We start from the raw sequence: 23442 nt of genomic DNA, 5'->3' as shown, positions 1-23442 counted from the left end.
CCCTAAAGAATATGGCCCAGGGGGCGCGTCATTACACATGTGATGAAAGTATCATCAAGGAATCCGGAATTCTCTCACCTGTGCAATACTATGGAAATCCTGAAGACATGACCTGTGGGGGGCCGTGAGGACTGGAGTTTGGTAAACACTGATTTTAAAGGGACTGTCAGCACAGAATGACTGTTGAAACCAAGTACAAGCGCTCCGTGAATCACGGCGTGGGCCAATCCTTTATATACACCTTCCCACCTGCTTGTTTTACCTCTGTCTCCTTCCTTCTCTGGTTCTATGAAGCCAGAGCTGTCAATCAAAGAAGAGGAGGGTGTGGATAGAGGGAAAACAAGCAGGTGGGAAGATAGATAGATAGATAACATTGCAATACAATATATTGGTAAAAGCAAAGCACATATACTAAATGAGAACATATACTACACTTGATGTTAGCCAAAAGGCCGAGAAGCGATAACCTGAATTGGTTTTGGCCTATGACTGCACCCTGTCTTCAAGAAGGCACCCATTGTAGGGATAGGGCAAAGACTTCCCTTAGGAGGACATGTTGTTCATCAATAGTCATCTTAAAACCCACAACTTTACTGCTTGTTGCAGCTGCAGCCCAAGCGTGCATTTTTAATCTGCATGAGTCTGCCTATTTTCAAACATGCTCCCCCCCCCCCCCCAATGTCCCATGTACCTGCAGACAAGGGGATGGGGAGAGGATAACTAATTAGTGAACAAACAAGCGGCGGTCCACCTTCTTCCTAGTCTGCAGGCTCCCTGCAGACTGTAGCTGACTGCAGAAGCACAGCCAGATAAAGGCTAGGAGCCCATTATGAAACGTGCAATGATGTTCCATTCTTCCATTCTTCCATTATTCCATTGTTCCATTGTCCCATTCTCTTGCATTATTCCATTGTTCCATTCACTCATTACATCTATTGCAAGCAATCTATCTGCCTGGGTGAAAACCAATAGGATGCTCTGATTGCCAGACATAGGTAGCACTTTAAAACAACATCTCAGACCAAACTTTTTTTATCTTTTTTTCATCCACAGATAGAAAATTAAAGAAGTCAGTGCTCCACCAGAGGGAGCCAGCATTTCACTAAAGAAATCGTAACGGCCCCCACATTTTTTTTAAATGCGTGGTACTTAGCAACACCCAACTGATGGGACAGTTGAATTAAAAGAGTAGCAGCTGATAACAAGGCCACTGATTAGGTATATGGTGTATGTGCAAAGGTGTAGCAAAGGACAAATGCATTATTGCAGCTTATATCAGAAAGGAAGGGATAGAAAGATAGATAGATAGATTGGATGGATGGAGGGGCATATACACCTATCCAGGATGGATGGATGGATGGCGGGGCATATACACCTACCCAGGATGGATGGATGTATGGATAGAGGGGCATATACACCTACCGAGGATGGATGGATGAATGTAAAAGCATATACATCTACCCAGGATGGATGGCTGGAGGGGCATTTACACCTACCCAGGATGGATGGATGTAGGGGCATTTACACCTACCCAGGATGGATGGATGCAGGGGCATAAACACCTACCCAGGATGCATGGATGGACGCATGGGGCTGAAGGGGGGGCAGGCTGGACACGTGGGGACATGGATGGACGCATGGGGCTGAAGGGGGGGCAAGTTGGACACGTGGGGACATGGATGGACACTTGGAGCTGAAGGGGGGTCAGGCTGGACACGTGGGGACATGGATGGACGCATGGGGCTGAAGGGAGCAGGCTGGACTCGTGGGGACATGGATGGACGCATGGGGCTGAAGGGGGGGCAGGCTGGACACGTGGAGACATGGATGGACGCATGGGGCTGAAGGGGGGGCAAGCTGGACACGTGGGGACATGGATGGATGCATGGGGCTGAAGGGGGGCAGGCTGGACACATGGGAACCTGGATAGATGCATGGGGCTGAAGGGAGGGCAGGCTGGACAATTGGGGACATGGATGGACGCATGGGGCTGAAGGGGGGGCAGGCTGGACACGTGGGGACATGGATGGACGCATGGGGCTGAAGGGGGGGCAGGCTGAACACGTGGGGACATGGATGGACGCATGGGGCTGAAGGGGGGGCAGGCTGGACACGTGGAGACATGGATGGATGTATGGGGCTGAAGGGAGCAGGCTGGACTCGTGGGGACATGGATGGATGCATGGGGCTGAAGGGGGGGCAGGCTGGACACATGGTGACATGGATGAACACATGGGGCTGAAGGGGGGGCAGGCTGGACACGTGGGGACATGGATGGACGCATGGGGCTGAAGGGAGCAGGCTGGACTCGTGGGGACATGGATGGACGCATGGGGCTGAAGGGGGGGCAGGCTGGACACGTGGAGACATGGATGGACGCATGGGGCTGAAGGGGGGGCAGGCTGGACATGTGGAGACCTGGATGGACACATGGGGCTGAAGGGGGGGCAGGCTGGGCACGTGGTGACATGGATGGACGCATGGAGCTGAAGGGGGGGCAGACCTGGACACGTGGGGACATGGATGGACCCATGGGGCTGAAGGGGGGGCAGGCTGGACACGTGGAGACATGGATCGTCGCATGGGGCTGAAGGGGGGCAGGCTGGACACATGGGGACCTGGATGGACGCATGGGGCTGAAGGGGGGGCAGGCTGGACACGTGGGGACCTGGATGGACGCATGGGGCTGAAGGGGGGGCAGGATGGACACGTGGGTACCTGGATGGAAGCATGGGGTGAAGGGGGGGCAGGCTGGACACGTGGGGACAAGGATGGACGCATGGGGCTGAAGGGAGGTCAGGCTGGACACGTGGGGACATGGATGGACGCATGGGGCTGAAGGGGGGGCAGGCTGGACACGTGGGGACCTGGATGGATGCATGGGGCTGAAGGGGGGGCAGGCTGGACACGTGGGGTCCTGGATGGACGCATGGGGCTGAAGGGGGGGCAGGCTGGACACGTGGGGACTTGGATGGACGCATGGGGCTGAAGGGGGGGCAGGCTGGACACATGGGGACCTGGATGGACGCATGGGGCTGAAGGGGGGGCAGGCTGGACACGTGGGGACCTGGATGGATGCATGGGGCTGAAGGGGGGCAGGCTGGACACGTGGGGACCTGGATGGACGCATGGGGCTGAAGGGGGGGCAGGATGGACACGTGGGGACCTGGATGGATGCATGGGGCTAAAGGGGGGGCAGGCTGGACACGTGGGGACCTGGATGGATGCATGGGGCTAAAGAGGGGGCAGGCTGGACACGTGGGGACCTGGATGGACGCATGGAGGTGAAGGGGGGCAAGTTGGACACGTGGGGACCTGGATGAACGCATGCAGGTGAAGGGGGGCAAGCTGGACACGTGGGGACCTGGATAGATATATGGGGTGGGGTGGGATGCATATATGGGGGGGCTAGGATGGATATATATAAATCAAAACTGTTAGATATATATATATATATATTTATATATATATGATATAGATATATATAGATATATGGGACAGAATGGATATATGAAGGGGGGCAGGCTGGACACATGGAGGCCAGGATGGATATATGGGAGGGGCATAGGTTGCAAAGGATGCTCACCAGAGGGATATATTCCTGAAAAGGAGTCAATCATAATCAGTGTCCCGGGATTACGGCTCCAAAAATGAATTAAAGGGTTATTCCCATCTTCATAGATATTGTAAAAACCTGCATTTTTGCAATTTACTGCTTCTTGACATTTGCAGCCGTTCTTGAGATATTAACACTTTTCTTTTGTTTACAGATCGTTGCCTAGGAGACTGACCACCGCTGCTGTCTCGATAATAACCACTGTGCTGAAGTTGGCTGGGATTGGGAGGTAACAGCGTGCTCCAGCAAACCTGGCCCAGATTACTGATATATCCATTATTTGATGCATCTACCTTAAAAGCCTTGATTTGCTCTGTGATGGCAGAACACATGAGAACTATGCGGCTTTCCTTCTTTTCCTCGTCCACCGAATCCTTATCTTCAGACAGTGTCCGGTGTTGAGCCGCCTTTTTCTTCTCCTCTTCTAACTTCTTCTGCTTCTGCTGAAATAGTTTCATCATCTTGTAGACCTCTCGGAAGAATTCGTCCACCTCGGCTTCCATGCTTTCTCCGTTCAGGTCAAGGAAAGTGCCGTCGATCCACCTGGAAGCGTGAGATTTTTCAAGACATATTTTGATAAGTTTCATGTTTTTAGCTCATCTATTACTGTTTATTCTGCTTTTTTTCTCTTCTACATCTATGGCTATGGTTGTCCCATAAATAATGTTTAATCACCTATCCACAAGGTTGTTGATAAATGTCTGATCACTGGGAGTCCGACTGCTGCAGCCCCCAGCAGTTTTGAAAGCGGTGGTCCTAGATACAGCTTTGTGAATGAAGCATGTGTGCATCTATGGGAGTGATGGTTACGCATGCGCATGACTGCTCCCATAGACATGAATGGAGTGCTGGCTATGCATGCGCACGATCACTCCATTCACACAGCAGACTTTGGAACCTCTGTCCTCAGTATTAGAGCACCCCTACCGATCATACATTTATCTCTTATTTTGCAGAAGGGATTGTCTGGCTTTGGGGTACAAGTCTACAGTCTATGTAACTGCAGACTTGTAAATCCTCACATTGCACGCACTGCGAGGATTTTCCGGTGCCGGGAACGGGCTGTTATGTGACCACAAGTATGTGATTTGCATACTTCTGACCACATTCCGACTAGACGTGTCTGGCTCCACTCAATGTGCTTGCATTGAGCAAGGCCGGATATGTCTAGTTGGGATGTGACCGTATATATGCAAATCACATACTTGCTGTCACACGCCTGTGCTCCCGATGCTGGAGAATCCTTATTACGCGCACAGTACACATGCTGTGAGGATTCACATGTCTGCAGTCACATGGAGTGACTGCAGACTTGTGCCCCAAGGCCGGACAGCCCTTTAATAACACATAATCCCCTTGTAATATATGCAAGACTTTTGGCGCTTGGTTATTTCCAGGACCGAAGAACAGTGATGGGGACAGAACGATTGGTTATTAGATATACTTTGTCCCTATAACATTACAAGGGGCGAAGTGCTGTAGTTAAAGATGATTTTTTGCTGCTATAAATGATTAGTTCCCAACGAATTAGTGTTTTGCTTGTTCATCGGGTGATTACAGGCACATTTACACGGGCTGATAATTGGGAATGATTATCAGCTTGTTTAAATGTACCATTTACTCTCCACTTCAGATCACGTATGGTGTTAATAAATAACGGCATGCCAAGAGTTAACTCAGAATTCCCCAATGGGGTGCATATACTTTTTTTCAGTTTTTTGCCATTTGTAAATCAGTGCAAAAAGTTTCTGGTAAGGTTCAATGTTGACTTTTGAAGAATCCAGCTGAGGGTATGTTGTAAGGTCCCATTTATACAGTGCTTCTTCTTTGTTAATATAAGCCACCGCCTCCTCTGCGTCTGCTATTCGCTTCTGTACAGTCCTCACATCTGTCACTTACTGAAACCAGGCACAATACACAGATAAGTAAAGGGTTAACCGGACTGCCTCCATTAAAGAAAATGAGTTAGACATTCACAAGTTACAGTATGAGACTGACTTCTCACCGGTGAACTTTACTTCTCGTTTGCAGAATACAGACTCCTATATGCTCCACTTTATAGACAGCTGATGTCAGAGGTGTAACTTTCAGGCCTTTCAGGCCTATTGGACGCAACGCGTTTCAGGCCTATTGGACGCATGGCGTTTCAGACCTATTGGAAGCAATGTTTTTCAGGCCTATTGGACGCAACGCGTTTCAGGCCTATTGGACGCAACGCGTTTCAGGCCTATTGGACGCAATGCGTTTCAGGCCTATTGGACGCATGGCGTTTCAGACCTATTGGAAGCAATGTTTTTCAGGCCTATTGGACGCAACGCGTTTCAGGCCTATTGGACGCAACGCGTTTCAGGCCTATTGGACGCAATGCGTTTCAGGCCTATTGGACGCAACGCGTTTCAGGCCTATTGGACGCAACACATTTCAGGCCTAGTGGATGCTTTCATACGCCAGTGCTCAGGTGTGACGACTGCCTCTGACCTGCCTTTGTTTGACTGCACTTCAGGTTAAGCACTAGGGACTGCCTCTATAAAGACTGTTCTGGCTGATAATGGTGGTCAGTCGGGTTTATGTTTTTTTCATAGTTTTTTTTGTATAGAAAAAATAATGCTGCAGTCAAGGGCGTAACTACAGTGCGTGCAGGGGTTGCAGTCACATCTGGAGCTAAGGGGGGCTCAAAAGGTCTCTTTGACTCATATGAGAAGATCACTACTATTAAAGACCTGCAATAGTTGGGGGCCCTAATGGAGATTTTGCATTGAAGCTTCAGGTTACACTATTGGCTGTAGTCTCAATATTTTTGATTCTTGCCTTTAAAAAGGGATAGAACCCCCCCAAAAGAAACAACATAAAAAAAGCCTAATGCAACTCCAAACCAGAGTTGGGGAGCATTTTATAACTACTTCCCAGGAACGCTCGTTTAAGGATAATTGTGCAGTATAAATAGGCTGCCAATCACCGACGAATGGCCAAACACTTGATCGTCGGGTGAAATGATCTTTTGTGTTGCACAAAAAAATTATCGTTCACGACAACCATGATGCGTTTTGGGTAAAAAGAATCTGTACAAATATGAAAAGAGTCTTAAAGTAATGAAAATAAGAAGAGGGAAAACTATAACACAGCCTGTGACTATCATACCTGCTGCATCATATCCAGCTCAGAGCACTCTGCAAATTCTTCCATCCGACGCAAAAGTTTCTCCAGTTCCAGCATAAGCTTCTCTCTTTTCCCCAGCAGCTCGCCCTCTCCTTTACACTTGGCGTTTTCAATCAGCTTTTATAAAGGAACAGTTATCAAAAAACGCTCCCAGAGCGCCCCGTTTAATTACCTGGACACTGCAGGGGGCTGCTGCTTCATTGGGGCTGGCACCCGAGACCCCATTTTCATCAAACACTGGGTTGATATTTTTTGGCCACAGTAACACTGTTGAGTTCAGGATGATATCTTCAGGTACAAATAAATGAACATCTAGAAGATAACTCATCCTCCGCTGACACTCCTAAAATGAAACAAATGAAACTCACTCTGTATTAATGTATCTAGCATCTACAATCACAGGGGTTGCACCAATTATATTTTTTCCAAAAACTTAGGTTATAAAATTATACTGATGCTCCACAACTCCAGTTCCCTCCATCGGTTTGTGTTCTTCCTGCTCTATGTGGACATGTGATTTCTGTAGCCAATCACTGGCTGGAGCAGGTTACCACCGTAGTCACTGATAGGCTGCAGCAATCACATGATCATGTTGGGGATCTCATCACTGAAACCTGGAGGGGGACTGGTAAGTATAGCTAGTATGACATGACCTATATATGGAAAAATACATATTAACCAGGACACAAGAAATATCGGAATAATCCTATATATTATGTTTTACACTAATTATACCCAGGGACGTACTGTACGTACAGCAATTCGGGACTTTAGCTCTACCAGGCTTTTATTCTTCGCCTGCTCCACAAACGCAAACTCCTCTATTACATCTTCATTAGTTTCAGGAGCCTTTAACGCTTGTTCCTTGATTTTCTCAAATTCCATGCAGATCCTAAGCGAAGCAAAGATTATTACACACAGGGGCATCTCACTAAATTAGAATATCATCAAAAAGTTAATTTATTTTAGTTCTTCAATACAAAAAGTGAAACTCCTATATCATATAGAGTCATTACAAACAGAGTGATCTATTTCAAGTGTTTATTTCTGTTAATGTTGATGATTATGGCTTACAGCCAATGAAAACACAAAAGTTATTATCTCAGTAAATTAGAATACTTTTATAACAGCTTGAAAAATTATTTTAAAACCCGAAATGTTATCCTACTGAAATGTATGTTCAGTAAATGCCCTCAATACTTGGTCGGGGCTCCTTTTGCATCAATTACTGCATCAATGCGGCAATGTGGCATGGAGGTGATCAGCCTGTGACACTGCTGAGGTGTTATGGAAGCCCAGGTTGCTTTGATAGCAGCCTTCAGCTCGTCTGCATTGTTGGGTCTGGTGTCTCTCATCTTCCTCTTGACAATACCCCATAGATTCTCTATAATAGATTCTCTATGGGGTTAAGGTCAGGCGAGTTTACTGGCCAATCAAGCACAGTGATACTGTTGTGTGTAAACCAGGTATTGGTACTTTTGGCAGTGTGGACAGGGGCCAAGTCCTGCTGGAGAATGACATTTCCATCTCCAAAAAGCAGAGGGAAGCATGAAGTGCTCTAAAATTTCCTGGTAGAGGGCTGCGCTGACTTTGGTCTTGATAAAACACAGTGGACCTACACCAGCAGATGACATGGCTCCCCAAACCATCACTGATGGTGGAAACTTCACACTAGACCTCCAGCAGCTTGGATTGTGGCCTCTCCACTCTTCCTCCAGACTCTGAGACCTTGTGGAGTGTGTCAATGATTGCCTTCTGGACATCTGTCAAGTCACCAGTCTTCCCAATAATTGTGGAGCCTACTGAAACAGACTAAGGGACCTTTTTAAAAGCTTAGGAAGCCTTTGCAGGTGTATTTGTTAATTATTCTAATTTACTGAGATAATGACTTTTGTGTTTTCATTGGCTGTAAGCCATAATCATCAACATTAACAGAAATAAACACGTGAAATAGATCACTCTGTTTGTAATGACTCTATATAATATATGAATTTAAATTTTTGTATTGAAGAACTGAAATAAATTTACTTTTTGATGATATTCTAATTTAGTGAGATGCACCTGTATATTATATACTGGAATGTGATGATATTTTATGGTATCATAAGTAAAGTAATGTGAGATTCTTAACTTTTACTGTAGCATCAGCATCTATAACTCACTGTATGAAATCATAGCAGAAGTAGCACTTGACCTCGACCCCAAGGACCCCTGAATGGCACATGGCAGGTAGAGGCCCATTACAGATTATTTTTTTCTATTGTGAAACCTCCTTGAATCCAGGATTTTACTCACTCTTCATTCTCCAATCTGTGATTTGTCACCAGTCTATCTAGTAATATATTTGCAAAACTTTTTGCTTTGTCAGCCAGGCCTTGCTTTAAGTCATCGCAGTCGAGGTGTACCATGGTGAAGTAAGCACGGGTGGGCAGTCCCATGATATCTCTGGCCAGGGTGTGAAATTCTTCTATAAACTGGAATACAAATATAAATCAGTCTCGTTTACCCTTGAGATTTCTGATTTGACCCTCAATTATTATCGGACACGTTGCACCCCTCGCTCTGTAGGACTTAGGACAGTATTGATTCTAATGGGAATGGTAAGAAAATGATTCCTGCAACTTAGTCCTCGTTGCTGTGTCCACCCGACTACAGCTGTGATCAGCCTATTGTCAAGGGACCCTTCAAACGAACCAAAGGGGGTCCCCGTAAAGTGAACCTGTCAGGTCCTTCAGGCATGCCAAATTCCTGCATTGACATCCACGGTATATATCTGGCAAAAATGTTTCTACCTTAAAAGACTAAACTTTTTATGTGCCGGCCGTCATATGCAAATTGGGCATGTGAAATTAAGTATTATACACCTGTCTTGGGTATCCGAGCTCTGCTTCCTTCACTTCGGTCTCCTGCCCCGTGTTGTGCTCCACGTCAGGTTTTACAGGTTGTCCTGTGTAGCTCAGTGACATAATCTCCTAAATCCTATTTATGGACCATTAGGACACACACCTGGGTTTTAGGATTGAGTTTTTAGACTTTTGTTTGGTGTGCTCCACCTTCTGCGTTAACTTTCTTCCATTCCTACTGGGTTACGCTACATCCATCCTGCAGCTCCCAAGATTCCTGAGTGCCAATTCCTTGCTGCTCATGTGCCTTCCTGCTTGCCACACCAACACCCGGGGTCCGTGTGCCCACCCAGACCCGAGGCTTAGAAGATCCACCTCGCCAGGTGAGACTAAGATGCCATGATTTGGGTGTGATCACAGCATCTGAGGTCAGATTTGTTTGTGGGAAGTGACGTCCCGCTGGACTAGTCCTAGATAACTTGCATATGATGAACGGCGCATAAGCAGTCGATTTTTACTAGAAACATCAAAGCCAGTGTTGCTGTGCAGGGATGAGTCAATTTAATGACGGTTCGAGATAATATGCAAGAAGGTCCAATATGTAAAAAAAAAAAAACACATTATGATCACACATACAGTACAGACCAAAAGTTTGGACACACCTTCTCATTTAAAGATTTTTCTGTATTTTCATGACTATGAAAATTGTACATTCACATTGAAGGCATCAAAACTATGAATTACCACATGTGGAATTATATACTTAAAAAAAAGTGTGAAACAACTGAAAATATGTCTTATATTCTAGGTTCTTCAAAGTAGCCACCTTTTGCTTTGATGACTGCTTTGCACACAGTTTCTACTTTCTCCGTGGCTGAACCATCCACCAGCCAGCTGAAGCTTTCAACTATCAAATAATATAACAGAATTTATAGTTGTATCTAGACTCATCTTAATATCGGGCGGAGAAAACTTTCAAAGAGGATTATACAGCTGATCGGACATGGATTTTTGAAAGCGAGTTCTCTGGCTTCATCAGGTCTAAGAAATCAATTTGATAATCTACATTTATATGGTGAAATCTAGAGACAGATCCTCTTTGCAGTGCTTGTTAGACCAGTGATATATAGTATTTCTACATGATAATGTCTGATAGATGAGGATCACACCTCTGGGAACCCCTAACACTGAGTTCAATGGCTTTTGGAAAGGTATCAGGATCAAAGCGTCCACAGGAAGATCACGCTGCAAGCGCCGGCAGGAGATTTCTGATTGTGATTGTTCCATCCCTTTAATACTAGATTCACGTCCAGCTTCCCATATGTTCCATCGCTTTAATACTTACGATTCACGTCCAGCTTACTGTATGTACCATTCTTTTAATTATTCGCGGCCAGCTTACCATATGTACCATCCCTGTAATGACTCATGTCCAGCTTACCGTATGTACCATGCCTTTAATGATTCGCAGCCAGCTTACCGTATGTACCATCCCTTTAAAGACTCACGTCCTGCTTACTGTATGTACCATCCCTATAATGATTCACGTCCAGCTTACAGTATGTACCATCCCTTTAATGACTCACGTCAAGCTTACCGTATGTACCATCCCTTTAATGATTCACGTCCAGCTTACCATATGTACCATCCCTTTAATGATTCACGTCCAGCTTACCGTATGTATCATCCTTTTAATGATTCACGTCCCGCTTACCGTAGGTTTGGAAATGCCTGAATGGCTGGTGTAGATTGTGGCTGACGGCCTCCTTCAGCTTCAGCGCGGCAGAATCAAAGATGTAATCAGGGAGTTTGGCCTCGATGATCTGAACCGTGTTACTACCAGAAAGCCACGGCTGCACCGTCTGAATGTTCTGGACAAAGAAGAACGTTCTATAAAGTGACATGAATACTGCAGATGTCTCTAATATAAACCCCCTGAACATCCACCTATTTTGATATAAATAAATCAAAAACTCCATACAAAGCTCCATATCCTCAGCATAGACATGAAATAAAAGCTGCCATGCTGTGTATCCTCAGTGGCCACTAAAGGGAGCTTAAAGGGCATCTGTCACCCCAAAAATTCAGATTTAACCACTTATACATTTAAAGCGCACCTGTCAGCAGGATTGAGCTCAGTAAAACACATACATTGTTAGGTGGGTGCCACTACACTGATTAAAATGATAACTTAGTTGATTAAATCCGTCCTGTGGTTCTTGTGTAACCTTTACTTTCAGTTTGGAGATAATGATACGCTCGTGCTCCGGGGCGGCCTGTGGGGGGCGCTCTATCTGGTGCTCTGCTTACATATTCATCTGTATGCTCTTATGACAGCTCATTGTGCCTTCACTGACCTGCCTCCTCTTTTACATAATGCATCTAGTAGTGCGGGGCTAGGTAAAATAGGAGGCAGGTCAGTGGACGATCAGTGAGCTGTCATAAGAGCATACAGATGAATATGTAAGCAGAGCACCAGATAGAGTGCCCCCACACGCCGCCCCGGAGCATAAGCGTATCATTATTTCCAAACTGAAAGTAAAGATTACACAAGAACCACAGGACGAATTTCATCAACTAAGGTATCATTTTACTCTGTGTAATGTCGCCCTCCTGACAGTGTATGTGGTTTACTGAGCACACTCCTGCTGACAGGTGCACTTTAATAGGGGACTGGAGTGGAGAGCCATCCCTTCATGGGGGCCCACCGGAGGATTCTCCATTTCTCCTGTTGGCCAGTCCGAGCCTGTAAAAGTGTTTATGCTACCCAACTCTTCTACTTATAATTCTCATATATTTTTGCAATGTGTATTACAAAGTCAATATACTCGTTGTCCTATCCCTGCATGGGGGCCCACCGGAGGATACTGCTGCGGACGCTCATATACTAGGTGACAGCCAATAGGAATTGTAAATCAGCCAGTACTATATTTTTTTTTTGCTGTGATATTCCAAAATGGTGGCAGCAAATTTCCAATTTTTTTTACTGCAGTTTTTACCTGTGAGCCACACATGTACCTACTATAAAAAGTAAGTTGTCAGCATTGAAAAAAAAATCCTGATACCTGAAGGGTCTTGGAGATCCGAGTTAATATAAATAGTACAACTTCTTCTACGTCCTGGAAGCTTGGATAGAAATCCATTTTCTCGTCATCAAATGTAAGTTGCATTTTGAAGATTGGTAAAAATTGCCCGTCTATCAGATCAAATAAACGGACAAAAGTTTCTACAGTTTTCTGCAGAAGGTCTCTCACCTGTGGGGGGGAGAATCAGCAAGTATATATTAGTGTTTATAAGGAGAAAAAATATATGACTACGAGAGTGGTGCAGAAAACAGGGAGACGGACTGGGCCATAAGAGAAGAAAGCTGAGTGACAACATTTACTGTGGGTGGGAAATCCTTAATCCCTTCAGGACCGGATCATTTTTTGTTTTGGATTTTTTCCTTTCCGTCTTCAAAAAGCCATACATTTTTCATTTTTCCATTGATATAGCTGCAAGAGGCTATGTAATGTGTTGTAGCTTAAACCCTTCCCAACATATGACATATTGTTATGCCATGTTCCTGTAGATGTGCAAAATTTGGACCTGGGCCCCCACCAGCATGTTGGTCAGATTTATGGGCCCTTATAGCATTCTAGATCCGATAATGATGCGCGTGTTCGCCCTTGCCTTGGATGTTTCCTGTAATAATCTCCCCCATCGTAGCTCTAGCCCCATCCTATAATAATGTCTCTCATTCTAGGCCCCTTCCTGGTATAATGTTCCCCTTCCTGCGCCCCTTCCTGTTATAATATCCCCTATCCTGGGCCTCTTCCTGTTATAATATCCACCTTCTGTGTATAATACCGCCCATCCTGAGCCCCTTTCAGCAATAACGTCCCAATCCTGGGCTCCTTCCTGGTATAATGTCCTTGGTCCAGGGCCTCTTACTGTAATAATGTCCCCCATCCTGGCCCCTTCCTGTAACAATGTCCCCTATCCTAGTATAATATCCCACATCCTATAACAATGTCTTCCATCCTGGTATCCTGTCCCCCATCCTAGGCCCCATTCTGGTATAATGACCTCCATCATTGTGCCCTTCCTGGTGTAATGTCCTTCATCCTGGCCCATGTCATGGTATAATGATCCCCATTCTGGTATAATGCTCCCTATCCTGGGCTGCTTCCTTGTACAATGCCCCCCATCCTGAACCCCTGCCTTGTATAATGCTCCCCATCCTTGGCCCCTTCCTTGTAAAATGCTCCCCATCATGCGCCCCTTCCTTGTATAATGCTCCCCATCATGCGCCCCTTCCTTGTATAGTGCTCCCCATCCTGCGCCCCTTCCTTGTGTAATGCTCCCCATCTTGCGCCCCTTCCTTGTATAATGCTCCCCATCTTGCGCCCCTTCCTTGTGTAATGCTCCCCATCCTGCGCGCCTTCCTTGTGTAATGCATCTCATCCTAGGCTACTTCCTTGTGTAATGCTCCCCATCTGGCACCCCTGCCTTGTGTAATGCTCCCCATCCTGCGCCCCTTTCTTGTATAATGCTCCCCATCATGCGCCCCTTCCTTGTATAATGCTCCCCATCCTGCGCCCCTTCCTTGTATAATGCTCTCCATCTTGCTCCCCTTCCTTGTGTAATGCTCCCTATCCTGCGCCCCTTCCTTGTATAATGCTCCTCATCCTAGGCTACTTCCTTGTTTAATGCTCCCCATCTTGGGACCCTTCCTTGTCTAATTCTCCCCATCCTGGGACCCTTCCTTGTATAATGCTTCTCATCCTAGGCTACTTCCTTGTATAATGCTCCCCATCCTGGGACCCTTCCTTGTCTAATTCCCCCTATCCTGGGCACCTTCCTTGTATAATGCCTATGGGCCCTTGTAGCATTCTAGATCCGATAATGATGCGCGTGTTCGCCCTTGCCTTGGATGTTTCCTGTAATAATCTCCCCCATCGTAGCCCTAGCCCCATCCTATAATAATGTCTCTCATTCTAGGCCCCTTCCTGGTATAATGTTCCCCATCCTGCACCCCTTCCTGTTATAATATCCCCTATCCTGGGCCTCTTCCTGTTATAATATCCAACTTCTGTGTATAATACCGCCCATCCTGAGCCCCCTTTCAGCAATAATGTCCCAATCCTGGGCTCCTTCCTGGTATAATGTCCTTGGTCCAGGGCCTCTTACTGTAATAATGTCCCCCATCCTGGCCCCTTCCTGTAACAATGTCCCCTATCCTAGTATAATATCCCACATCCTATAACAATGTCTTCCATCCTGGTATCCTGTCCCCCATCCTAGGCCCCATTCTGGTATAATGACCTCCATCATTGTGCCCTTCCTGGTGTAATGTCCTTCATCCTGGCCCATGTCATGGTATAATGATCCCCATTCTGGTATAATGCTCCCTATCCTGGGCTGCTTCCTTGTACAATGCCCCCCATCCTGAACCCCTGCCTTGTATAATGCTCCCCATCCTTGGCCCCTTCCTTGTAAAATGCTCCCCATCATGCGCCCCTTCCTTGTATAATGCTCCCCATCCTGCGCCCCTTCCTTGTGTAATGCTCCCCATCTTGCGCCCCTTCCTTGTATAATGCTCCCCATCTTGCGCCCCTTCCTTGTATAATGCTCCCCATCTTGCGCCCCTTCCTTGTGTAATGCTCCCCATCCTGCGTTCCTTCCTTGTGTAATGCACCTCATCCTAGGCTACTTCCTTGTATAATGCTCCCCATCTTGCACCCCTTCCTTGTGTAATGCTCCCCATCCTGCGCCCCTTCCTTGTATAATGCTCCCCATCATGCTCCCCTTCCTTGTGTAATGCTCCCCATCCTGCGACCTTTCCTTGTGTAATGCTCCCCATCCTGCGCCCCTTCCTTGTATAATGCTCCTCATCCTAGGCTACTTCCTTGTATAATGCTCCCCATCTTGGGACCCTTCCTTGTCTAATTCTCCCCATCCTGGGACCCTTCCTTGTATAATGCTTCTCATCCTAAGCTACTTCCTTGTATAATGCTCCCCATCCTGGGACCCTTCCTTGTCTAATTCCCCCCATCCTGGGCACCTTCCTTGTATAATGCTCCCCATCCTGGAACCCTTCCTTGTCTAATTCCCCCCATCCTGGGCCCTTTCCTTGTATAATGCTCCCCATCCTGGGCCCCTTCATTATATAATGCTCCCCATCCTGGGCCCCTTCCTTGTCTAATTCTCCCCACCCTGAGCCCCTTCCTTGTATAATGCTCCCCATCCTTGGCCCTTTCCTGGTTTAATGTTCTGTCGTTCTTTTCCAATACATTAAATAAACAAAAATAAATGATTCTTCTTACCTTCCTCCGCTCCCACGACATGCGGCGCCTTCTTCTGTAGCTGATTTCAGTGTGCCGGTAGAGGCAGCGCATGACGTCACTTCCATGCGTCGCTCGTGACTGGCACGCCGACATCAGCTACCGGCCTTTGGCTGGCGGCATGCATTGCAGCTCAGGGACCCGGCATGTTCCTGCGCAGCAATATACTTCAGCCGGATGTGCGTCCTCAGACTGTGGAAGTGCCATACATATATGAGATGGGAATACCACTCTGAGTCTATGTTTGATCCAGAGATACAATAATGAACATGAATCCTTATATATCACGGATCTCGCTGCCGACTTTACCTGGTTGGACATAAGTGTCGAGACGCAGTTATAAAAGGAATCCAATTTGTCCGCATTAATCAACTGCAGGGCATCTTGATTGGCAAATAGATTGATCACGTTGGGGTACCAAGTGTTCAGCAACTTTTCTTCTGTCTTGGCACAAGCCAAGGATACGCTGTTCCTCAGGGATTCACATTCTACAGGACCCCTGGACCTGACAAAGAATAAAGCACTTTATCATATTAAACCTGACAGGGCACACCTGTGAAGTGAAGACCATTTCCGGTGACTACCTCTAGAAGCTCATCAAGAGAACGCCAAGAGTGTGCAAAGCAGTCATCAAAGCAAAAGGTGGCTACTCTGAAGAACCTAGAATATAAGACATATTTTCAGTTGTTTCACACTTTTTTGTTAACTATATAATTCCACATGTGTTAATTCATAGTCATGAAAATACACACTTATACAGTATACATATATATACACACATATACAGTATACATACACATATACAGTATACATATATACACACATATACAGTATACATATATATACACACATATACATTATACATATATACACACATATACAGTATACATATATATACACACATATACAGTATACATATATATACACCCATATACATTATACATACACATATACAGTATACATATATACACACATATACAGTATACATATATATACACCCATATACATTATACATACACATATACAGTATACATATATATACACACACATATACAGTATACATATACACACATATACAGTATACATATATATACACACATACAGTATACATATATACACATATATACAGTATACATATATATACACACATATACAGTATACATATATATACAGACATACAGTATAAATATATATACACATATATACAGTATACATATACACACATATATACAGTATACATATATACACACACACATACAGTATATACATATATACACCCATATACAGTATACATATATATACACACACATATACAGTATACATATAAATACACACATACAGTATACATATATACACCCATATACAGTATACATATACACACATATACAGTATACATATATATACACACATATACAATATATATACACATATACAGTATACATATATATACACACATACCGTATAAATATATATATACACATATATACAGTATACATATATACACCCATATACAGTATACATATATATACACACACACATACAGTATACATATATACACACATATACAGTATACATATATATACACGCATATACAGTATACATATACACACATATACAGTATACATATATAAACACACATATACAATATATATACACATATACAGTATACATATATATAGCCACATACTGTATAAATATATATATACACATATATACAGTATACATATATACACCCATATACAGTATACATATATATACACACACACATACAGTATACATATACACACACATATACAGTATACATACATACACACATATACAGTATACATATATACACACTTATACAGTATACATATATATACACACACATACAGTATATATATATACACATATACAGTATACATATATACACCCACTAGATGGTGGCCCGATTCTAATGCATCGGGTATTCTAGAATATGTATGCGGCCGACAGGGCGCAATCAGCAGAGCGGTGTTTAAATTTGGCGCCAAAATCGCTGATTGGTCGAGGCCGGCAACCGTGACCAATCACCAAAGCGGCGTTAAAACTTGGCGGCTATATCGCAGATTGGTCACGGCCGGCGGTCGCAACTAATCAGCAGAGCGGGGTTTAAATTTGGCGCCAATATTGCTGATTGGTCGCGGGCAGCGAACACGACCAATCAGCAGAGCGGGGTTTAAATTTGGCGCCAATAATGCTGATTGGTCACGGGCAGCGAACGCGACCAATCAGCAGAGCGGGGTTTAAATTTGGCGCCAATAATGCTGATTGGTTGCGGCCGGCGGTCACGACCAATCAGCACAGCGTTATTTAAATTTGGCGCCAATAATGGTGATTGGTCACGGCCGGGACCAATCAGCAGAGCGGTGTTTAAATTTGGCGCCAATAATGCTGATTATTTGCGACCGGTAACCGTGACCAATCAGCATAGCGGTGTTTAAATTTGGCGCCAATATCGCTGTATATGTATACTGTATATGTGTGTGTATATATATGTATACTGTATATGTGTGTGTATATATATGTATACTGTATGTGTGTATATATATGTATACTGTATATGTGTGTGTATATATATGTATACTCTATGTGTGTATATATATGTATACTGTATATGTGTGTGTATATGTATACTGTATATGTGTGTATATATGTATACTGTATATGTGTGTGTATATATGTATACTGTATATGTGTGTGTATATGTATACTGCATATGTGTATGTATACTGTACATGTGTGTGTATATGTATACTGTATATGTGTATATATGTATACTGTATATGGGTGTATATATGTACACTGTATATGTGTGTATATGTATACTGTATATGGGTGTGTATATATGTATACTGTATATGTGTGTGTATATGTATACTGTATATGTGTGTATATACGTATACTGTATATGTGTGTATATATATGTATACTGTTTATGGGTGTATATATGTATACTGTATATGTGTATATATGTATACTGTATATGTGTGTATATATGTATACTGTATGTGTGTATATATGTATACTGTATGTGTGCATATATATGTATACTGTATATGGGTGTGTATATATATGTATACTGTATATGTGTATATATGTATACTGTATATGTGTGTATATATGTATACTGTATGTGTGTATATATATGTATACTGTATATGTGTGTATATGTATACTGTATATGTGTGTATATATATGTATACTGTATATGTGTGTGTATATATGTATACTGTATATGTGTGTATATGTATACTATATATGTGTGTATATATGTATATATACAGTATATATGTGTGTATATGTATACTGTATATGTGTGTGTGTATATGCTGTATTACTGTATATATGCGTGTTTGTATGTATACTGTATATGTGTGTATATATATGTATACTGTATATGTGTGTATATATGTATACTGTATGTGTGTATATATGTATACTGTATATGTGTGTATATATGTATACTGTATGTGTGTATATATATGTATACTGTATATGTGTGTATATATGTATACTGTATATGTGTGTATATATATGTATACTGTATATGTGTGTGTATATATGTATACTGTATATGTGTGTATATATGTATATATACAGTATATATGTGTGTATATGTATACTGTATATGTGTGTGTGTATATCTATACTGTGTATATATGTATACTGTATATGTGTATATATATGTATACTGTATATGTGTGTGTATATGTATACTGTATATGTGTGTATATATATGTATACTGTATATGTGTGTGTATATATGTATACTGTATATGTGTGTATATATGTATATATACAGTATATATGTGTGTATATGTATACTGTATATGTGTGTGTGTATATCTATACTGTGTATATATGTATACTGTATATGTGTATATATATGTATACTGTATATGTGTGTGTGTATATATACAGTATATGTGTGTGTGTATATGCTGTATTACTGTATATATGCGTGTATATATGTATACTGCATATATGTGTGTATATATGTATACTGTATGTGTGTGTATATATGTATACTGTATGTGTGTGTATATGTATACTGTATATGTGTGTGTATATATACAGTATATTTGTGTGTGTGTATATGCTGTATTACTGTATATATGCGTGTATATATGTATACTGTATATGGGTGTGTATAAGTATACTGTATATGTGTGTGTGTATATATGTATACTGTATGTGTGTATATATGTATACTGTATAAGGGTGTGTATATATGTATACTGTATATGGGTGTGTATATATATGTATACTGTATGTGTAAATATGTATACTGTATATGTGTGTATATATGTGTGTGTATATATACAGTACAGACCAAAAGTTTGGACACACCTTCTCATTTAAAGATTTTTCTGTATTTTCATGACTACGAAAATTGTACATTCACACTGAAGGCATCAAAGCTATGAATTAACACATGTGGAATTATATACTTAACAAAAAAGTGTGAAACAACTGAAAATATGTCTTAGATTCTAGGTTCTTCAAAGTAGCCACCTTTTGCTTTGATGACTGCTTTGCACACTCTTGGCATTCTCTTGATGAGCTTCAAGAGGTAGTCACCGGAAATGGTTTTCACTTCACAGGTGTGCCCTGTCAGGTTTAATAAGTGGGATTTCTTGCCTTATAAATGGGGTTGGGACCATCAGTTGTGTTGTGCAGAAGTCTGGTGGATACACAGCTGATAGTCCTACTGAATAGACTGTTAGCTGCTTTTTTCTTGCCATAATACAAATTCTAAGTAAAGAAAAACGAGTGGCCATCATTACTTAAAGAAATGAAGGTCAGTCAGTGAGAAAAATTGGGCAAACTTTGAAAGTGTCCCCAAGTGCAGTTGCAAAAACCATCAAGCACTACAAAGAAACTGGCTCACATGAGGACCGCCCCAGGAAAGGAAGACCAAGAGTCACCTCTGCTTCTGAGGATAAGTTTATCCGAGTCACCAGCCTCAGAAATCGCAGGTTAACAGCAGTTCTAGCAGCAGACACATCTCTTCAACAACTGTTAGGAGGAGACTTTGTGCAGCAGACCTTCATGGTAAAATAGCTGCTAGGAAACCACTGCTAAGGACAGGCAACAAGCAGAAGAGACTTGTTTGGGCTAAACAACACAAGGAATGGACATTAGACCAGTGGAAATCTGTCCTTTGGTCTGATGAGTCCAAATTTGAGATCTTTGGTTCCAACCACCGTGTCTTTGTGTGATGCAGAAAAGGTGAACGGATGGACTCTACATGCCTGGTTTCCACCGTGAAGCATAGAGGAGGAGGTGTGATGGTGTGGGGGTGCTTTGCTGGTGACACTGTTGGGGATTTATTCAAAATTGAAGGCATACTGAACCAGCATGGCTACCACAGCATCTTGCAGTGGCATGCTATTCCATCCGGTTTGCGTTTAGTTGGATCATCATTTATTTTTCAACAGGACAATGACCCCAAACACACCTCCAGGCTGTGTAAGGGCTATTTGACCAAGAAGGAGAGTGATGGGGTGCTACGCCAGATGACCTGGCCTCCACAGTCACCAGACCTGAACCCAATCAAGATGGTTTGGGGTGAGCTGGACTGCAGAGTGAAGGCAAAAGGGCCAACAAGTGCTAAGCATCTCTGGGAACTCCTTCAAGATTGTTGGAAGACCATTTCCGGTGACTACCTCTTGAAGCTCATCAAGAGAATGCCAAGAGTGTGCAAAGCAGTCATCAAAGCAAAAGGTGGCTACTTTGAAGAACCTAGAATATAAGACATATTTTCAGTTGTTTCACACTTTTTTGTTAAGTATATAATTCCACATGTGTTAATTCATAGTTTTGATGCCTTCAGTGTGAATGTACAATTTTCATAGTAATGAAAATACAGAAAAATCTTTAAATGAGAAGGTGTGTCCAAACTTTTGGTCTGTACTGTATATGTATACTGTATATGTGTGTATATGTGTATACTGTATATGTGTGTGTATATGTATACTGTATATGGGTGTATATATGTATACTGTATATGTGTGTGTATATATGTATACTGTATATGGGTGTGTATATGTATACTGTATATGTGTGTGTATATATGTATACTGTATGTGTGTATATATGTATACTGTATATGTGTGTGTGTATATATACAGTATATGTGTGTGTGTATATGCTGTATTACTGTATATATGCGTGTATATATGTATACTGTATATGGGTGTGTATATGTATACTGTATATGTGTGTGTATATATGTATACTCTATATGGGTGTGTATATATATATGTATACTGTATGTGTGTATATATGTATACTGTATATGGGTGTGTATATATGTATACTCTATATGGGTGTGTATATATATATGTATACTGTATATGGGTGTGTGTATATATATATATATGTATACTGTGTGTATATATATATATGTATACTGTATGTGTATATATGTATACTGTATATGTGTGTATATATGTGTGTTTATATATGTATACTGTATATGTGTGTATATATGTATACTGTATATGTGTGTATATATATGTATACTGTTTATGGGTGTATATATGTATACTGTATATGTGTATATATGTATACTGTATATGGGTATATATATGTATACTGTATATGTGTATATATGTATACTGTATATGGGTGTGTATATATATGTATACTGTATATGTGTGTGTATATATATGTATACTGTATGTGTATATATGTATACTGTATATGTGTGTGTATATATATGTATACTGTATATGTGTATATATGTATACTGTATATGTGTGTATATGTGTATACTGTATATGTGTGTGTATGTATACTGTATATGTGTGTATATATGTATACTGTATATGTGTGTATATATATATACTGTATATGTGTGTGTATATGTATACTGTATATGTGTGTATATGTATACTGTATATGTGTATATATGTATACTGTATATGTGTATATATATGTATACTGTATATGTGTGTATATATGTATGTATATATATGTATATGTGTGTATATGTATGTATATATATATATGTATATGTGTGTATACTGTATATGTGTGTATACATGTATACTGTATATGTGTGTGTATATGTATACTGTATATGTGTGTATATGTGTATACTGTATATGTGTGTATATGTATACTGTATATGTGTGTGTATATATATGTATACTGTATATGTGTGTGTGTATATGTATACTGTATATGGGTGTATATATGTACACTGTATATGTGTGTATATATGTATACTGTATATGTGTATATATATGTATACTGTATATGTGTATATATATGTATACTGTATATGTGTGTATATATGTATACTGTGTGTATATGTATGTATATATATATGTATACTGTATATGTGCGTGTATATGTATGTATATATATATGTATATGTGTGTATATGTGTATACTGTATATGTGTGTGTATATATGTATAATGTATATGTGTGTGTATATGTATACTGTATATGTGTGTATATATATGTAT

At 42.1% G+C, this 23442-nt stretch overlaps 1 pseudogene; it reads right to left on the bottom strand.

The window, feature by feature from the left end:
• Nucleotides 1-362: 362 nt before the first annotated feature.
• On the bottom strand, nucleotides 363-464 carry LOC141196940 (U2 spliceosomal RNA; annotated as a pseudogene).
• Between the last annotated feature and the right edge of the window lie 22978 nt (nucleotides 465-23442).

The sequence above is a fragment of the Phyllobates terribilis genome, unplaced genomic scaffold (genome assembly GCF_046119375.1).
Source record: "Phyllobates terribilis strain yellow unplaced genomic scaffold, ASM4611937v1 Scaffold_76__1_contigs__length_6945272, whole genome shotgun sequence".
NCBI lineage: Eukaryota > Metazoa > Chordata > Amphibia > Anura > Dendrobatidae > Phyllobates > Phyllobates terribilis.
The sequence above is the reverse complement of the archived record's forward strand: the minus strand, read 5'-3'. Positions and strand labels throughout refer to the sequence as shown.